Source organism: Staurois parvus, unplaced genomic scaffold, assembly GCF_062004578.1.
Source record: "Staurois parvus isolate SC_StPar_1 unplaced genomic scaffold, SC_StPar_1.0 ptg001352l, whole genome shotgun sequence".
Lineage (NCBI taxonomy): Eukaryota > Metazoa > Chordata > Amphibia > Anura > Ranidae > Staurois > Staurois parvus.
The window spans coordinates 44,438-59,885 of NW_028319148.1; the positions used below are offsets into that span (position 1 = coordinate 44,438).

A 15,448-nucleotide genomic window follows, 5' to 3' on the forward strand; every position below is an offset into this window, starting at 1 on the left:
CCCCCACATACATTCATTTTTCTTGCACATTCAGTTTCGCATGTAGTATGTTTACAGCGCATTTGCGGTGAATTTTCTTATTTCTGCGATTGGATTTTACTCCCAGACAGCTCAGAAGAATAATTTCAATTAAACTGATTGATTTTGTGTGTATCTTTTAAAAAATTCCTCCAATTAAAAAAGATTTAGGGATTATTATAAATTCTGTATATTTAATTCTTAAAATTTCCCCTTGCAGCACTCCATAAGAAGGCATTGGTGGTTCAGTGGTAGAATTCTCGCCTGCCACGCGGGAGGCCCGGGTTCGATTCCCGGCCAATGCATCAAATGTTTTGTTAATTATATGTAAAAATAGAATGATATATATATATCATATCATATATATATATACAAAAATATATATATATGTATGTATATATATATTTTTATTTATATAGAAAAAACACATAAATAAAATAAATATTTATATGCATTAGGCTTTTAGTTATAAATATATATATAAAATAACTAAAAGCCTGATGCATATAAAAATGTATTTTATTTATTTATATCAAATATATTTTTATACATATTTATATATATATATATATATATATATATATATATATATATATATATATATATTATAAACATAATTTTACTTTATTTATTTTTTTATAATTTTCTTTGAAGTCCTGAAGTTACTCTTTCCATTACCTGCATACTCAACACGGTTTAAAATGAAAAAAAAAAAAAATCACATGCGTTTCTAACTACAATCATGTATTATTATTATTATACAGTATTTATATAGCGCCAAAGGGTTTGCTCAGCGCTGTACATTATAGTGATGGATTGGGGTAGGGAGTTCCAGAGGATGGGGGAAGTCTTGGAGAAGTCCTGCAGTCAGGCGTGGGAGGAGGAGACCAGGGAGCTGGAGAGTAGGAGGTCCTGTGAGGAGCGAAGGGCACGGTAGGGTGGTATTTGGGTATCAGGTCAGTGAGGTAGTTTGGGGCAGCGTTGTGAATGGCTTTGTATGTCAGAGTTAGTAATTTGAATTGAATGTGTTGGGCAATCGGGAGCCAGTGAAGGGATTGGCAGAGGGGGGTGGCAGATGTGGAGCGGTTGGTGAAGTGGATGAGTCTAGCCCAGGGGTGGGCAAACTTTTTGACTCGAGGGCCGCAATGGGTTCATATATTGGACCCGGGGGCCGGACCAAGAGTAGATGAATGATGTGTATGTGTCATCCATAGTAAGTATAGTAATATTCCCCCATAGTAAGCATAGTAATTAATCCCCCATATAGTAATTCATCCCCCATAGTAATTCATCCCCCATAGTAATTCATCCCCCATATAGTAATTCATCCCCCATATAGTAATTCATCCCCCATAGTAATTCATCCCCCATATAGAAATTCATCCCCCATATAGTAATTCATCCCCCATATAGTAATTCATCCCCCATATAGTAATTCATCCCCCATAGTAATTCATCCCCCATATAGTAATTCATCCCCCATATAGTAATTCATCCCCCATATAGTAATTCATCCCCCATAGTAATTCATCCCCCATATAGAAATTCATCCCCCATATAGTAATTCATCCCCCATATAGTAATTCATCCCCCATATAGTAATTCATCCCCCATAGTAATTCATCCCCCATATAGTAATTCATCCCCCATATAGTAATTCATCCCCCATATAGTAATTCATCCCCCCTATAGTAATTCATTCCCCATATTAATTCATCTCCCATATTAAGTCCCCAGGTCCCCCCTGTGTCAATTCACTTACCTTTGCTCCGCGCGTTCCTCTCGCCGTGTTCCCGCGCCGTTCCGGGGTAGCATGAAAATCTGTCTCCTATGAGGATCTGTCCCCCTCGACGTATCTGCGCATGTGCCAGTTTCAGGCATTAGCAGCCAATCGGCAATCTCCGGCACATGCGCAGATACGTCGAGGGGGACAGATTTTCATGCTACACCGGTCTTCAGGGCGTACTGTGAGAGGAGCCTAGCGGGAGCCTAGCTCCGCGGGCCGGATTAAAAGGTCCGCCGGGCTGTATACGGCCCGCGGGCCGTAGTTTGCCCATTGATGTGCTAGCCGCTGAGCTCAGGATAGACTGGAGTGGGGATAGCCTGTGTTGGGGTAAGCCAGTGAGAAGGGAGTTGCAGTAGTCCAGGCGTGACATGATGAGGGAGTGTACGAGTAGTTTATTAGTGTCTGGGGTGAGGAACGTCGTCGGCATAGAGGTGATAGTTGAAGCCGTGGGAGTGTATCAGTTGGCCAAGGGAGGAGGTGTAGATGGAGAAGAGGAGGGGCCCGAGGATAGAGCCTTGGGGGACCCCAACAGAGAGGGGGAGAGAGGGGGAGGTGACAGCGTTATAGGTAACACTGAAGGAGCGTTGTGACAGGTAGGATGAGAGCCAGGAGAGAGCAGAGTCTCTGATGCCGAGGGAGTGTAGTTTCTTGATGAGGAGGGGGTGGTCGACTGTGTCGAAGGCCGCGGAGAGGTCGAGGAGTAGGAGCACTGAGTAGTGGCCATTAGCTTTGGCGGTTAGCAGGTCGTTAGTGATTTTAAGTAGGGCGGTTTCGGTGGAATGTAGGGGATGGAAGCCAGACTGTAGGGGGTCAAGGAGGTTGTTGTCGGTGAGGTGGGAACTCAGGCGATTGTAGGCCAGGCGCTCAAGGAGCATGGAAGTAAATGGCAGCAGGGAGATGGGTCTAAGGTTGTTTAGGTCAGTGGGGTCAAGGGAGGGTTTTTTGAGTATGGGGGTGATGTGTGCGTGCTTTAGGGGGGAGGGGAATGCGCCAGTAGAGAGAGAGAGATTGAAGATGTGGGTGAGGGAGCGAATGATGGAGAAGGGGGTGACTGGAGGAGCTGTGAGGGGATAGGGTCCAGGGGGCAAGTAGTGAGGCGGGCTTCAGTGAAGACCTTAGTGACCTCCTCAGTGGTAGCAGGGCTGAAGGAGCGGAGTGTTGGGGAGGTTATAGTGTGGGGGGCGTTAGGTGTGGTGGGGGGCAGTGCGGTTGCGAGGTCAGAGGAGGGGAGAGTTGAGGGGGTGATGGAGGGAGGGAGGCTAGGTGAGGAGGTAGATTGTGAATTGACAATGTCCTTACGGATTGCGTCAATCTTGTTTTGTAAATGATTGGCAATCTCGAGGGCGGTGAGTGAGGTGCTGGGTGGAGGTGGGGGGGAGAAAGAGAGTAGGGAGTTGAAAGTGGAGAAGATCCGGCGAGGACAGGTGGAGAGGGTGTTGATGAGGGTTACGCTTGCTTGGTGGCGTGGAGGGAGGTGGTGTAGGTGAGGAAGGCGAATTTGTAGAGAGAGAACTCTCGAAGGGATCTGGTTTTGCGCCATAATCGCTCCAGCGCGTGACTACGTTGTTTGAGACATTTTGTATGGTCGTTCTGCCAGGGTTGAAGCGGTCGGGTCTGATGTTACGTGTGGTTAGGGGTGCCAGGGAGTTGAGGGCATCCGACAGTGAGTCATTGTACTCAGTAGTGGCCAGGGTAGGGCATGACAGTGGGAGGATACTGTCGTACAGACGGTCAGCTGCCGAGTGGAGAGGGGCCGGGTTCAGGTTGCGGAGGTTACGGCTGGTGATGGTTTGACGCTTTGGGGGGGTGGGAGTTAGAGGAGGGGGAGATGGAAAACGTGAAGAGGTGGTGGTCAGAGAGGGGGAAGGGTGTGTTAGTGAAGTTGTGGAGGGTGCAGAGATGGGAGAAAACGAGGTCCAGGGTGTTCCCATCGGTGTGGGTGGAGGACTGTGTGCACTGTGTGAGCGCGAAAGAGGAGGTTAGGAGGAGGAGTTGGGAAGTAGCCGGGTTGTTGACGTTGATGGGGATATTGAAATCCCCAAGGATGATGGTCCTTAGCTCAGAGGAGAGGAAGAAGGGAAGCCAGGCGGCAAAGTCGTCCAGGAAGAGGGATACGGGTCCAGGAGGCCGATAGATCACCGCAATCCTCAGGGGGGTGGGAGAGAAGAGCCGGATGCAGTGGGCCTTGAAGGAGGAGAAGGATAGAGAGGGGGGGTTAGGGAGGACCTGGAATGTGCTCAGCGGTGACAGGAGCATGCCTACCCTCCGCCTCTGCGACCACTTGGTCTGGGTGAGTGGGTCCAGACGGTGTGGGTGAGTGGGTCCAGACGATGTGGGTGAGTGGGTCCAGATGGTGTGGGTGAGTGGGTCCAGACGGTGTGGGTGAGTGGGTCCAGACGATGTGGGTGAGTGGGTCCAGACGGTGTGGGTGAGTGGGTCCAGACGGTGTGGGTGAGTGGGTCCAGACGATGTGGGTGAGTGGGTCCAGACGGTGTGGGTGAGTGGGTCCAGACGGTGTGGGTGAGTGGGTCCAGACGGTGTGGGTGAGTGGGTCCAGATGTCATATAACTGCAGTCTTTGTCAGCACCAGTCCTATCACCAGGGAGCTGTCAGGGCATCATCCTTTTTTTTTTTTTTATATAGAAAAAAATACATAAATAAAATACATATTTATATGCATCGGGCTTTTAGTTATTTTATATATAAAATAACTAAAAGCCTGATGCATATAAAAATGTATTTTATTCATTTATATCATATATATTTTTATATATATTTTTATATATATATTATTATAAACATAATTTTACTTTATTAATTTTTTTTTTTATAATTTTCTTCGAAGTCCTGAAGTTACTCCTTCGATATATATATAAAATAACTAAAAGCCTGATGCATATAAAAATTTATTTTATTTATCTATTTATATCATATATATTTTTATATATACATATACATATATATATATTTATTATTATTATTATAAAAAGAATTTTACTTTATTTATTTATTTTTTTAATAATTTTCTTCGAAGTCCTGAAGTTACTCCTTCCATTACCTGCATACTCAACACGGTTTAAAATGAAAAAAAAATTAAAAATCACATGCGTTTCTAACTACAATCGATGTCGTACAACTGCAGTCTTTGTCAGCACCAGTCCTATCACTAGGGAGCTGTCAGGGCATCATCCTTTTTTTTTTTATTTATATAGAAAAAAATACATAAATAAAATAAATATTTATATGCATCGGGCTTTTAGTTATTATATATATATAAAATAACTAAAAGCCTGATGCATATAAAAATGTATTTTATTTATTTATATCATATATATATATATATATATATATATATATATATTTATTTATTATTATTATTAGAAAAATAATTTTACTTTATTTATTTTTTTATAATTTTCTTTAAAGTCCTGAAGTTACTCCTTCCATTACTTGCATACTCAACACGGTTTAAAATGGAAAAAAATAAAAAATCACATGCTTTTCTAACTACAATCATGTCATATATCTGCAGAGTCAGCACCAGTCCTATCACTGGGGAGCTGTCAGGGTATCATCCTGTGTCTGTAAACAGCAGGGTTACATTGTTACAGTTCAATATATATGTTTATGCCTTTGGTTACAGTGTAGCAAAACAAAGGTAAAAAAAAAAATTTTAATTGCAAGGAAGTAGTTCAAAAAGCGACTCTGGTGGGACTCGAACCCACAACCTTTGAATCTCTTCACCAGCTAGAAGTCCAATGCGCTATCCATTGCGCCACAGAGCCACGTGTCCTAACAGGCAGCAATGTCGCTGATGAGGAGGGTCTTATAGATGCAATGCCTCCTGGTGGAGTCTGAATACATAATATGACCAGGACAGAGCATACAGGGAGCTGACAGTCCTACAATGGATGGAGGGTGAGTCAAAGCAATGAGATTACAACACTGCATTCATCAGGCTACAATACTAACTAGTCTTTGAATTAAAATAATAATACAGAAAATAATAATAATAAAGAAATAAATAGAAAAAAAGTAAAAAAAAAAGTAGTCTTTGAATTAAAATAATAATACAAAAAATAATAATAATAAAGAAATAAATAGAAAAAAGTAAAAAAAAAAAAAGTAGTCTTTGAATTAAAATAATAATACAAAAAATAATAATAATAAAGAAATAAATAGAAAAAAGTAAAACAAAAAAAGTAGTCTTTGAATTAAAATAATAATACAAAAATAATAATAATAAAAAAATAAATAGAAAAAAGTAAAAAAAAAAAAAGTAGTCTTTGAATTAAAATAATAATACAAAAAAAAAAAAAAAAAAAAAATAGAAAAAAGTTTAAAAAAAAAGTAGTCTTTGAATTAAAATAATAATACAAAAAATAATAATAATAAAGAAATAAATAGAAAAAAGTAAAAAAAAAAAAAGTAGTCTTTGAATTAAAATAATAATAATAAAGAAATAAATAGAAAAAAGTAAAACAAAAAAAGTAGTCTTTGAATTAAAATAATAATACAAAAATAATAATAATAAAAAAATAAATAGAAAAAAGTAAAAAAAAAAAGTAGTCTTTGAATTAAAATAATACAAAAAAAAAAATAATAAAAAAAAATAGAAAAAAGTTTAAAAAAAAAGTAGTCTTTGAATTAAAATAATAATACAAAAAATAAAAATAATAAAAAAATAAATAGAAAAATGTTAAAAAAAAGTAGTCTTTGAATTAAAATAATAATACAAAAAATAATAATAAAAAAATAAATAGAAAAAAAGTAAAAAAAAAAAGTAGTCTTTGAATTAAAATAATAATACAAAAAATAATAATAATAAAAAATAATTAAATAAAAAAAAGTAAAAAAAAAGTAATGAATAATAATACACATATTCAAATATAATCCCCTACAGCTCCAGCGACGCACCCATATGTCCCTAAAGGATGATGCCTGCAGGTGCGCTCTCTCTCTCTCTCTCTCTATATATTTTTTTTTAAAACTATTATTATTATACAGGATATATATGGTTTCCTTTATGTCTCAGGTGTGATGGTGGGAACAGAAGTGTGTCAGTGAAGTGTGTCCAGCTCAGGGTGTGAACTTGGCGCCTGTCCATTCATTTGTAGATCTCTCACATCCTGTGAAGAGGAAGCCCAAGGCAGCCCCCCTCCCCCACCCCTCAGGGGAGAAGCACACTTCTTTCAGTATTGACACCTCACATACAGGAACATTGTTTTCTTTTGATATGTTTTAAAAGTTTTTTTTTTTTTGTCCCCCCTCCCCCACCCCTCAGGGGAGAAGCACACTTCTTTCAGTATTGACACCTCACATACAGGAACATTGTTTTCTTTTGATATGTTTTAAAAGTTTTTTTTTTTTTTGTCAAGTAAAAGGATATTCACTTTAATTAAAATGTACCCCTGATCTTTCCAAGTTTACCCTTTAGAAAAAAATAACCTGAAGAAAAGAAAGCTAATGCAGACATCACATTTACAGAGTTGTATGAAAATGCAAGGACTGCTTATTTTGCAACACCATGCTTAAATAATAAATGCTCAGCGAAAGCAAAAAAAGAAAATTAAAGAAATATGAAGAAAAAAAACTCAAATCACACTCTGGGTTTCATTGGGCTCCCAAGGTGAGGGTTATGACAATGGAGATTCAGGATCCTGGGAAAGTGTAGGACCCCAAATCCAGAGATAATAACTTCCGGCATAATACTGGAGAGTCTTCTCATGAGATACAGGAAATCTCCAAAAAAAGACACAGACAACAGAAAAATAACTAAATGATAATTTTACCTTTCCTACTCTATTCAAATCAAAACAAAAAATATGGCAAAAATGTGGCACTTTAAAATGGCTGTAGTTAGACTTATCAAAGACTGTAGTGACTGAGTGTATATACACTATATTGTCAAAAGTATTGTCCCCGCCCTCCAAATCATGTGATTCAGGTGTTCCAATCCCCTCCATGGCCACAGGTGTATACAATCAAGCCCCTAGGCATGCAGACTGCTTCTACACACATTGGTGAAAGAATGGGTCGCTCTCAGGAGCTCAGTGACTCCAAGCGTGGTCCCGTGATAGGTGGCCACCTGGGCAATAAGTCCATCCGTGGCATTTCCTGGCTACTAAATATTCCACGCTCAACTGTTAGTGGGATTATAACAAAGTGGAAGCAACTGGGAACAACAGCCACTCAGCCACCAAGTGGTAGGCCACGTCACATGACAGGGCGGGGTCAGCGCATGCTGAAGTGCACAGTGCGCAGAAGTCGCCAACTGTCTGCACAGTCAATAGCTAAAGACCTCCAAACTTTGTGTGGCCTTCAGATGAGCCCAACAACAGTGCATAGAGAGCTTCATGGAATGGGTTTCCATGGCTGAGCAGCTGCATCCAAGCCTTACACCACCAAGTGCAATGCGTTGTCAGATGCCGTGGTGTAAAGCACGCCGTCACTGGACTCTAGAGCAGTGGAGACGTGTTCTCTGGAGTGACAAATCACACTTCTCTGTCTGGCAAATCCGATGGGTTTGGCGGTTGCCAGGAGAATGGTACTTGCCTGACTGCATTATGCCAAGTGTAAAGTTTGGTGGAGGGGGGATTATGGTGTGGGGTTGTTTTTCAGGGGTTGGACTTGGCCCCCTAATTCCACTGAAGGGAACTCTTAAGGTGTCAGCATACCAAGACATTTTGGAGAATTTCATGCTCCCAACTTTGTGGGAAGAGTTTGGAGATGGCCCCTTCCTGTTCCAACATGACTGAGCACCAGTGCACAAAGCAAGGTCCATAAAGACATGGAGGAGCCAGTTTGGGGTGGAGGAACTTGACTGGCCTGCACAGAGTCCTGACCTCAACCCCATAAAACACTTTTGGGATTAATTAGAGCAGAGACTGCGAGCCAGGCCTCCTCCCCCGACATCAGTGCCTGACTTCACAAATGTGCTTCTGGAAGAATGGTCCAACCTTCCCATAGACACCCTCCTAAACCTTGTGGATGGCCTTCCCAGAAGAGTTGAAGCTGTTATAGCTGCAAAGGGCGGGGCCAACTCAACATGGAACCCTCCGGACTAAGACTGGGGGGCATTAAAGTTCATGTGCGTGGAAAGGCCGGCCGACCAATACTTTAGGCAATATACTGTGTGTATACAGTGAGGAACAGAAGTATTTGAACACCCTGCGATTTTGCAAGTTCTCCCACTTAGAAATCACGGAGGGGTCTGACATTCCCACTCTGAGAGACAGAATTTAAAAAAACATTCAGGAAATCACATTGTATGATTTGTAAAGAATTTATTTGTCTTGCACTGCTGAACAGAAGTATTTGAACACCTAAGAAACAGAAAGAATTCTGGCTCTCAAAGACCTGTTACTGTGCCTTTAAAAAGTCCACCTCTACTCCACTCATTAATCTAACTTAGCAGCACCTGTCTGAGCTCTTTAAAGACACCTGACCTCCCCACAGTCAGTCAGATGCCAACTACTACCATGGGCAAGACCAAAGAGCTGTCAAAAGACACCAGACACAAAATTGTGGATCTCCACAAGGCTGGAAAGGGCTACGGGGCAATTGCCAAGCAGCTTGGTGAAAATAGATCAACTGTTGGAGCAATTGTTAGAAAATGGAAGAGGCTAAAGACGACTGTCAGTCTCCCTCGGACTGGGGCTCCATGCAAGATCTCACCTCGTGGGGTATCACTGATGATAAGAAAGGTGAGGAATCAGCCCAGAACTACAAGGGAGGAGCTGGTCAATGACATGAAGAGAGCTGGGACCACAGTTTCAAAGGTCACTGTCGGTAGAACACTACGCCGTCATGGTTTCAAATCATGCATTGCACGGAAGGTTCCCCTGCTCAAGTCATCACATGTCCAGGCCCGTCTGAAGTTTGCCAATGACCATCTGGATGATCCAGAGGAGGCATGGGAGAAAGTCATGTGGTCAGAGGAGACCAAAGTAGAACTTTTTGGTATAAACTTCACTCGGTGTGTTTGGAGGAAAAAGAAGGATGAGTTGCATCCCAAGAACACCATCCCTACTGTGAAGCATGGGGGTGGTAACATCATGCTTTGGGGGTGCTTTTCTGCGAAGGGGACAGGACGACTGCACTGTATTAAGGAGAGGATGAATGGGGCCATTTATTGTGAGATTTTGAGCAACAACCTCCTTCCCTCAGTCAGAGCATTGAAGATGGGTCGTGGCTGGGTCTTCCAACATGACAACGACCCGAAGCACACAGCCAGGATAACCAAGGAGTGGCTCCGTAAGAAGCATATCAAGGTTCTGGAGTGGCCTAGCCAGTCTCCAGACCTAAATCCAATAGAACATCTTTGGAGGGAGCTGAAACTCCATGTTGCTCAGCGACAGCCCCGAAACCTGACAGATCTAGAGGAGATCTGTGTGGAGGAGTCGGCCAAAATCCCTGTTGCAGTGCAAACCTGGTCAGGAACTACAGGAAACGTCCGACCTCTGTAATTGCAAACAAAGGCTTCTGTACCAAATATTAACACGGATTTTCTCAGGTGTTCAAATACTTCTGTTCATCCGTGCAAGACAAATACATTCTTTACAAATCATACAATGTGATTTCCGGAATTTTTTTTTTAAATTCTGTCTCTCAGAGTGGGAATGCCCCTACAATGTGAATGTCAGACCCCTCCATGATTTCTAAGTGGGAGAACTTGCAAAATCACAGGGGGTTCAAATACTTCTGTTCCTCAGTGTAGATCTATCTATCTATAGATATATATAGATATATCTATATACAGTCATGGCCGAAATTGTTGGCACCCTTGATATTTTTCCTGAAAATCAAGTATTTCACACAAAAAAGGTATTGCATTAACACATGTTTTGCTATACACATGTTTATTCCCTTTGTATGTATTGGAACAAATATAAAACAGAGGCAGAAAAGCAAATATGACATAATGTCACACAAAACCCCAAAAATGGGCTGGACAAAAGTATTGGCACCCTTAACTTAATATTTGGTTGCACACCCTTTGGAAAACATAACTGAAATCAGTCGCTTCCTATAACCATCAATAAGCTTCTGACACCTCTCACCCGGAATTTTGGACCACTCTTCCTTTGCAAACAGCTCCAGGTCTCTCTTATTGGAAGGACACCTTTTCCCAACAGCAATTTTAAGATCTCTCCACAGGTGTTCAATGGGATTTAGATCTGGGCTCATTGCTGGCCACTTCAGAACTCTCCAGCGCTTCTTTGCCATCCATTTCTGAGTGCTTTTTGACGTATGTTTGGGGTCATTGTCCTGCTGGAAGACCCAGGATCTTGGACGCAAACCCAGCTTTCTGACACTGGGCCCTACAGTGCGACCCAAAATCCTTTGGTAATCCTCAGATTTCATGATGCCTTGCACACAGTCAAGGCACCCAGTGCCAGAGGCAGCAAAACAACCCCAAAACATCATTGAACCTCCACCATATTTTACCGTAGGTACTGTGTTTTGTTCTTTGTAGGCCTCATTCCGTTTTCGGTAAACAGTAGAATGATGTGCTTTACCGAAAAGCTCTATCTTGGTCTCATCTGTCCACAAGACGTTTTCCCAGAAGGCTTTTGGCTTACTCAAGTACATTTTGGCAAACTGTAGTCTTGCTTTTTTATGTCTCTGTGTCAGCAGTGGGGTCCTCCTGGGTCTCCTGCCATAGCGTTTCATTTCATTTAAATGTCGACGGATAGTTCGCGCTGACACTGATGCTCCCTGAGCCTGCAGGACAGCTTGAATGTCTTTGGAACATGTTTGGGGCTGCTTATCCACCATCCGGACTATTCTGCGTTGCAATCTTTCATCAATTTTCCTCATCCGTCCACGACCAGGGAGATTAGCTACAGTGCCATGGGTTGCAAACTTCTTGATAATGTTGCGCACTGTGGACAAAGGCAAATCTAGTTCTCTGGAGATGGACTTGTAACCTTGAGATTGTTGATATTTTGCCACAATTTTGGTTCTCAGGTCCTCAGACAGTTCTCGTCTCCTCTTTCTGTTGTCCATGCTTAGTGTGGCACAGACAGACACACAATGCAAAGGTTAAGTGAACGTCTCTCCTTTTTATCTGCTTTCAGGTGTGATTTCTATATTGCCCACACCTGTTACTTGCCCCAGGTGAGTTTACAGGAGCATCACATGCTTGTAACATTCTTATTTATCCGCAGTTGTGAAAGGGTGCCAATACTTTTGTCCAGCCCATTTTTGGAGGTTTGTGTGACATTATGTCGAATTTGCTTTCTTTCCTCCCTTTTTTTGTTTTGTCCCAATACACACAAAGGGAATAAACATGTGTATAGCAAAACATGTGTTAATGCAATACGTTTCGTGAGAAATACATGATTTCCTGGAGAAATATCAAGGGTGCCAACAATTTCGGCCATGACTGTATATATAGATATATACACTAAATGCTACTAAAACGCTCCTAAGAGCTTTTTTTATCCAGCAATTTTTCCAGCATTTTTTTCGGCTTAAACCCCCCCCCCCCCCACTAGTGTGCATGGATCCTATAGCACAGATAAATTATTGCAGCACTTTACTAAACATTCTCATGGGTCTCTGCACTCAAGGAGCTCACATTTTCAATTTTCTTACTAACTGCCTCCTAAGTATACTACCCAACAGACACCTTCTAAAACCTACTACAGATCTTACTAACCACCTCCTGAGTATACTACCCAACTGACATTTCTAAGATCTACTACAGATCTTACTAACCACCTCCTGAGTATACTACCCAACAGACACCTTCTAAAACCTACTACAGATCTTACTAACCACCTACTAAGTATACTACCCAACAGACACCTTCTAAAACCTACTACAGATCGTACTAACCACCTCCAGAGTATACTACCCAACAGACACCTTGCTGAGTGTAGTACCCAACCAACATTTCTAAGATCTTACTAACCATCTCCTGAGTATAATACCCACCAGACATTTCGAAGACCTACTACAGATCCTACTGATCATATCCTGAGTAGAGTACCCAACAGACACCTTCTAAAACCTACTACAGATCTTACTAACCACCTACTGAGTATACTACCCAAAATACACCTTCTAAAACCTACTACAGATCTTACAAACCACCTACTGAGTATACTACCCAACAGACACCTTCTAAAACCTACTACAGATCTTACTAACCACCTACTGAGTATACTACCCAACACACACCTTTTAAAACCTACTACAGATCTTACTAACCACCTACTGAGTATACTACCCAACAGACACCTTCTAAAACCTACTACAGATCTTACTAACCACCTACTGAGTATACTACCCAACAGACACCTTCCTGAGTGTAGTACCCAACCAACATTTCTAAGATCTTAATAACCACCTCCTGAGTATAATACCCACCAGACATTTCTAAGACCTACTACAGATCCTACTGATCATATCCTGAGTAGAGTACCTAACAGACACACTTCTAAAATCCACTACAGATCTTACTAACCACTTCCTGAATATACTACTCAACAAACACCTTTGAAAACCTATTACAGACCTTACTAACTAGCTCCTGAGTATACTACTCAACAGACACCTTCTAAAATCTACTACAGATCTTACTAACCACCTCCTGAGTATACTACCCAACAGACACCTTCTAAAACCTAATACAGATCGTACTTACCACCTCCTGAGTATCCTCCCCAACAGACACTTTTTAAAACCTACTACAGATCTTACTAACCACCTCCTGAGTATACTACCCAACTGACATTTCTAAGATCTACTACAGATCTTACTAACCACCTCCTAAGTATACTACCCAACAGACACACTTCTGAAACTACCACTGTTCTCACTAACCACTCCCTGAGAATAGTACCCATCAGACATTTCTAAGATCTACTACAGATCTTACTAACCACCTCCTGAGTATACTACCCAATAGACACCTTCTAAAACCTACTACAGATCTTACTAACCACCTACTGAGTATACTACCCAAAAGACACCTTCTAAAACCTACTACAGATCTTACTAACCACCTCCTGAGTATACTACCCAACAGACACCTTGCTGAGTGTAGTACCCAACCAACATTTCTAAGATCTTACTAACCACCTCCTGAGTATAGTACCCACCAGACATTTCTAAGACCTACTACAGATCCTACTGATCATATCCTGAGTAGAGTACCTAACAGACACACTTCTAAAATCCACTACAGATCTTACTAACCACCTCCTGAGTATACTACTCAACAGACACCTTTGAAAACCTATTACAGACCTTACTAACTAGCTCCTGAGTATACTACTCAACAGACACCTTCTAAAACCTACTACAGATCTTACTAACCACCTGCTGAGTATACTACCCAACAGACACCTTCTAAAACCTACTACAGATCTTACTAACCACCTCCTGAGTATACGACCCAACAGACACCTTCTCAAACCTACTACAGATCTTACTAACCACCTCCTGAGTATACTACCCAAAAGACACCTTCTCAAACCTACTACAGATCTTACTAACCACCTCCTGAGTATACTACCCAACAGACACCTTCTAAAACCTACTACAGATCTTACTTACCACGTCCTGAGTATACTACCCAACAGACACCTTCTCAAACCTACTACAGATCTTGCTAACCACCTCCTGAGTATACTACCCAACAGACACCTTCTAAAACCTACTACAGATCGTACTAACCACCTACTGAGTATACTACCCAACAGACACCTTCCTTAGTGTAGTACCCAACCAACATTTCTAAGATCTTACTAACCACCTCCTGAGTATAGTACCCACCAAACATTTCTAAGACCTACTACAGATCCTACTGATCATATCCTGAGTAGAGTACCTAACAGACACACGTCTGAAATCCACTACAGATCTTACTAACCACCTGCTGAGTATACTACCCAACAGACACCTTCTAAAACCTACTATAGATCTTACTAACCACCTCCTGAGTATACTACCCAACAGACACCTTCTAAAACCTACTACAGATCGTACTAACCACCTACTGAGTATACTACCCAAAAGACACCTTCTAAAACCTACTACAGATCTTACTAACCACCTACTGAGTATACTACCCAACAGACACCTTCCTGAGTGTAGTACCCAACCAACATTTTTAAGATCTTACTAACCACCTCCTGAGTATACTACCCAACAGACACCTTCTAAAACCTACTATAGATCTTACTAACCACCTACTGAGTATACTACCCAACAGACACCTTCTAAAACCTACTGCAGATCGTACTAACCACCTATTGAGTATACTACCCAAAAGACACCTTCTAAAACCTACTACATATCTTACTAACCACCTCCTGAGTATACTACCCAACAGACACCTTCTAAAACCTACTACAGATCGTACTTACCGTCTCTTACTGGGTGTTTTTATAATTTTGTCCAATATTTGTAAAAGCAGGAAATCGGCTATACTGAAATCTGCAGACAAGAGCAGGGGCGGACTGACAACTCATGGGGCCCCTGGGCAATAGGGGATCATGGGGCCCCTGTGTCCTTGCCCAAACTCAAAAAAGCCTATGAAAAAGGTACCAGGGGCATCTCATGGGGCCCCCTACTGAGTCCGGGCCCTCGGGCAGTGCCCGAGTTTCCAAATGGTGAGTCTGCCCCTGG

At 41.6% G+C, this 15,448-nt stretch overlaps 2 non-coding genes across 2 annotated transcripts; one reads left to right on the forward strand and one right to left on the reverse strand.

Annotated features, from left to right (window-relative positions):
• The first annotated feature begins 252 nt into the window (after positions 1–252).
• TRNAG-GCC (transfer RNA glycine (anticodon GCC)) lies at positions 253–323 on the forward strand. Its single transcript has one exon. It is a non-coding gene; the product is annotated as a tRNA-Gly (tRNA).
• Positions 324–5,504: 5,181 nt separating this feature from the next.
• TRNAR-UCU (transfer RNA arginine (anticodon UCU)) lies at positions 5,505–5,589 on the reverse strand. The gene is given in 2 exon segments: positions 5,505–5,540; positions 5,553–5,589. It is a non-coding gene; the product is annotated as a tRNA-Arg (tRNA).
• Positions 5,590–15,448: the final 9,859 nt, after the last annotated feature.